The 5,520-nt window shown below is 42.1% G+C and overlaps 1 pseudogene; it reads left to right on the top strand.

Moving 5' to 3' along the window:
* The first annotated feature begins 2,216 nt into the window (after nt 1-2,216).
* LOC148146270 (uncharacterized) lies at nt 2,217-2,835 on the top strand (annotated as a pseudogene).
* Nucleotides 2,836-5,520: the final 2,685 nt, after the last annotated feature.

Here is a 5,520-nt window from a genome sequence, read left to right as displayed (position 1 = left end):
TCATGAATATAGACACTAAATAGTTAGCTCCTGTGAATGAAACCCTTGGCACACCATTTTATACAACTTTCCAAACACAAAAGAACCCTTTCCACTGACTCTCTGCTTTCTTTTCATTAGCCAATCCTCCATCCAAGATAATAAACAATCACTAACCCCATGTGATCTTACCTTATGTATTAACCTATTGCTTGATACCTTAATGCAGTGCATTCTGGAAGTCCAGATGTACAACATGCACAGGATCTCCATTATCCAGTTTGCTTGGTACATCTTTGAAAATCTCATGCAGATTAGTCAAACTCAATTTGATCTTGGTAAAACCATGCTGACTCTGAACTGCATTTTGACTTTCCAAATGTCCTGTTATGACTCCCATCATTTTGAATTCCAACAATTTCCCAAAGAGACTAAGTAAGCTAACTGGTCTTTTGATGACCAATTTCTTCCTCCTCCTCTTTTTGAATAAAGGTGTTATATTAGCACTTTTCCATTCCTCTGGGGTATTTCCATATCCAGGAAATTTTAGAAAGTTATAACTTTGAGCCACTGTCCACCCATTTGTCTGCCTTCAATCCCAATAGTTTGCTCAGTACTTTTTCCGTCATGGTGATTGTTCTAAAATGCTCCCTTTTCTATAACAACTGCATTACCTGGAACTATTAATGCTAGTTTCCTCCCCAATGAGAAATGAGGCAAAATATTGATTCATTCTGTTATTTCAGTATTTCCCACGGTCAACTCCTCAGTCTCATCCTTCAGGGAGTTACTTTCACTGTGATATCATCACACAGTGATAATTGCATAGTGACATCACTCCCTCCCTGGGGATTTCCTTAGCTGAGATATTTTCCTGTGACTCCAATTGTTTCTGATGGTTTTTTTTTAAAGCTACTGGCTTCAAGAAGAGGTTTCAAAATTGAAAATTGATACTGTTTCAGAGGAATGTATTTCTGACCATTCATCTAGAATTTGGAAGTTTTAGCACTCTGGTCTGTTTTCTCTGAAAAGTTCCTTGACTCTGGGCTAGTGTAACTCCATTATTGTGGATCTAAATTCATGTCCATTCATAACTGTATCACCTCTTCCCTCTTTGGTGTCCTCTCCACCATTTTTGAATTTCCCGTGTTTTTAATAGTGGGTGTATATTCATCATGTCTACGTCAGTATCACTACTTTGTATTTATAATGAATTGTTTATGTAACAAAATAGTGCAACATCTGGCACTGGAAAACAGAAGTAAATATTAAGGCAGTGAATAACACATTGGTGTAAAAGATTGGTTTCACTGAATATTCAATAAGTTCATTCAAATCTGGTTGTGGTCTTAATCCCACTTCCCTGTCTGATGTCATCCCAGTTTATATCCTTGTCATCAGAAAGGGTCTAATTCTACCCTGAAAAATTCAGTGGCATTTCCTCCAATACTCCTAAAAGAAGGAATATCTAAAGGTTCTGTGACTGAAAGGGAGCACAGAAAAACAGATATAATCATTACCAGGAAGGAAAATGAGCACAACAATATAAAAATATTGGTACTTTTTAAAACAATAGCTTTTGTAGTTCGCTGATTACAGGGATGGTAGATTAACTGGACTTATTGTGAGTCTACACATGGGCAACAGAGATTTGGATGCACTCAAAGTTAGTGGTAGCAACAGCGAGGCCTGTCGAGAGTGTGTTAATGTATTTGAGAGGTAAGAAAGGAATGGGTGCGCAACAGAGCATGAAGTCGGGTGAGATGGAAATTTGGATTTGGACATTAACTTATGTGAACACCATCACCTCCAACTGCACTCTGATACTTGTAGATAGACATTGGGAGTTTGGGATGTTCTGTCAAAGATCTGATCAAGTTGTAGATGTGTAAGATCCATTATTTGTACTCGTTTCATCTCCTCCCAGAGCCACCAGAGGTTTGCGTCGGACCAGACAGGTGGCAAACTCCTTTCCCTGATGGATTTAAATGAATTTGGGTTTTTATCAATCAGCGGCTTTCATGGTCACTTTTTATCCCCCAAAGGGTTGACCTTACAAATTGTCCGTTTTGTTCAGCTCAATTTCACAATCTACCTTTGTATTTTTATGGCTTTGTCTCATTCACTCTTTCTAATTTAAATCAGTTTCACAGGGTATTAAGAAGAGATTTCTACAGTTTGGAGTCTGAAACCAAACATTACATCAGGATCTGACCGAGTTGTCCAATTTACCAGTACCTGAATAGCATTGGATGTTGAGCATGGAAAGAAAAAGAACCATTCAGTGTCAGGAGAAACCGTATGTGTGTTCTTTGTGTGGACGAGGTTTCAGGCAATCATCTGGTCTGTCGAAACATAAGTGCAATCATGCTGGGGAGAAACCGTGGAAATGCGGGGACTGTGGGAAGGGATTTAAATCACCTTCAAAGCTGGAAATGCACAGGCGCAGTCACACTGGGGAGAGGCCATTCACCTGCACCAGATGTGGGAAAGGATTCACTCAATCAACTCATCTCCTGAAACACCAGCGGATCCACACAGGGGAGAGACCATTTACCTGCTCTCAGTGTGGGAAAGGATTCACTCAGTCAACCCACTTGCAGGGACATCACCGTGTTCACACTGGGGAGAGGCCATTTATTTGCACTGAGTGTGGAAAGGGGTTCACTCACTCATCCAACCTGCTAAAACATAAACGAGTTCACACTGGAGAGAGGCCATTCATCTGCTCTGTGTGTGGGAAAGGATTCACTCAGTTATCCAGTTTGCTGTCACACCAGCGAGTCCACACAGGGGAGAGGCCATTTACCTGCTCTGAGTGTGGGAGGGGATTCGCTGTCTCATCTGACCTGCTAAGACACCAGCGTGTCCACAATGAAGAGGGACCTGAAGTGCTGTAATACTTCTCGGGACCTGATGTCCCATCAACATGTTCACACTGACAAAAGACTATTTAGATGCTCTAACTGGGGTCTGGTTAAAATGATCATCTCAACTCCATAGTACACCAGCGAGTTCACACTGGAGAGAGGACATTTCATTGTTCCCAGTGCAAGAAGAGAGACCCTCAGTTATCCCATTGGTTGAAACACTAGCGAGTTGAAAAGTGACTACAGACTTTGGATTTTGTTAATGGTTGATGAGGATGTATGGAATGTTGTCTACTATTAAAGTTAACTATCAACTGAGACTGTAGAAGATGCATTCGAGTCAGGGACATAAGAATGGAAATTGCAGGATCAGTTGTCAATATTTTTTCAATTCTAATACTTATTAAGGATAGTAGAGAATTGAAGAGTTTTTAATTGAGAGGGGTTACAGGGAGGTAGCCACACCTCAGGTACAAATAAAAAGCAAATGGGTTACAGTCAGGGGACGGAAAGGGAATCAGCAGACAGTGCAGGGTTCCCCTGTGGCCATTTCTTTAATAATAGTTATATTGTTTGACAGGGGTGACTTATCAGGGGTAAGCCATGGGGTACAGGTCTCTGGCACAGAATCTGTCCCTGTTGCTCAAATGGGAAAGAGGGGAAAGGAGCAGAGCATTAGTCACTGGGGACTCCTTAGTTAGGGGGACACACAGGAGGTTCTGTGGGAATGAGAGAGACTCACAGTTGGTGTGTTGCCTCCTAGGATCCAGGATTCGGGATGTCTCTGATCGTGTTTTTGGGATTTTGGGGAGTGGGGGGGAACAGCCCCAAATTGTGGTATCAATGACATATATAAGAATAGGGATGGGGATTTTAGGGAGCTAAGAAGCTTCGAGCTAGAACAAACAAAGTTTTTATCTCTGGTTTGTTACCTGTGCCACATGCTAACAAGACAAGGAATAGGGGAGAGAGAGGCATTGAACACGTGGCTATAGGGATGGTGCAGGAAGGAGGGTTTCAAATACTTGGATAATTGGGAGTAAGTGGGACCTCTACAAACAGGATGGTCGACACCTGAACCAGAAGGGTACCAATATTCTTGGGGGTGGGGGTTTGCTTATACTCTTCGGGAGGGTTTAAACTAATTCATCAGGAGGATGGGAACATGAATTATAGTTCCAGTGACCAGGAGGCTGAGAAGTGACATCATAAATAATGTTTCAACGTCGCAATGGTGTACCAGCAGACAGGAAGGTGGTTTGAAGTGTGTCGACTTCGATGCCAGGAGCATCCAGAATAAGGTAGGTGAATTTGCAGTATGGGTTGGTACCTGGAACTTCGATGTTGTGGCTGTTTCGGAGACATGGATACAGCAGGGACTGGAATGGTTAATGCAGGTTCTGGGATTTAGATGTTTCATTGAGGACAGGAAAGATGGTAAAAGAGGGGAAGCTGTGGCGATGTTAGTCAAGGACGGCATTACGATGGCTGAAAGGGTGTTTGACGAGGACTCGTCTCCTGAGATAGTGTGGGCTGAGGTTAGAAACAGGAAAGGAGAGGTCACCCTGTTGGGAGTTTTCTGCAGTCCTCCCAAATGTTCCAGTGATGTTGAGGAAAGGATAGCAAAGATAATTCTGGATAGGTGTGAGAGTAACGGTAGTATATTGACTGGAAATACTATCGTTTGGACAAAAGCTAATCCATCTAAAATACTCAATGTGTGCAAAAGGGTTTCTTGATACAGTATGTAGACAGGCCAACAAGGGGTGAGGCCACATTGGATTTGGTATTGGGTAGTGAACCAGACCAGGAGTTAGATTTGGAGGTAGGTGAGCACTTTGGTAATAGTGATCCCAATTCCGTTACATTTACTTTAGCGATAGAAAAAAACAGGTATATATGGCAGGGCAAGAGTTATAGCTGGGGGAAAGGCAATTACGATGCAATTAGGCAAGATTTAGGATGCATAGAATCGGGAACGAAGCTGCAAGAGGTGGGCACAATTGAAATGTGGAGCTTTTTGAAGGAACAGCTTCTGCGTGTTCTTGATAAACATGAAGCTGTCAGGCAGGGAGGAAATGGTCGATCAAGGGAACCGTGGTTTACTAAAGAAGTTGAATCTCTAGTCAAGAGGAAGAAGGAGGCTTATGTGAGAATGAGACATGAAGGCTCAGTGAAGGTGCTTGGAAATTACAAGTTAGCCAGGATGGACCTAAAGAGAGGGCTTAGAAGAGCCAGGAGATGACATAAGACGTCGTTGGCAGGTAAGATCAAGGGAAACCTAAAGTTTTCAATAGGTATATCAGGAATTAAAGAATGACTAAAGTAAGATTAGGGACAATCAAGGATAATAGTGGGAAGTTGTATGTGGAGTCTGAGAAGATCGGCGAGGCGCAAAATGAATATTTTTTTCAGTATTCACACTGGAAAAAGACTGTTGTTAAAGAGAATACTGAGTTATTAGACTAGATGGGATTGAGGTTCATAAGGAGGAGTTGTTAGCAATTCTGGAGAGTATGAAAATAGATAAATCGCCAGATGGGATTTATCCTAGGATTCTCTGGGAAGGTAGGGAGGAGATTGCAAAAGCTTTGGCTTTGATCCTTAATGTCGTCATTGTCTATAGGAATAGGGCCAGAAGACTGGAGGATAGCAAATGTCCCCTTGTTCT

This window comes from Chiloscyllium plagiosum, unplaced genomic scaffold (genome assembly GCF_037043375.1).
Source record: "Chiloscyllium plagiosum isolate Xiang-an unplaced genomic scaffold, Cpla_swu_hap1 HiC_scaffold_21, whole genome shotgun sequence".
NCBI lineage: Eukaryota > Metazoa > Chordata > Chondrichthyes > Orectolobiformes > Hemiscylliidae > Chiloscyllium > Chiloscyllium plagiosum.
The sequence above is the reverse complement of the archived record's forward strand: the minus strand, read 5'-3'. Positions and strand labels throughout refer to the sequence as shown.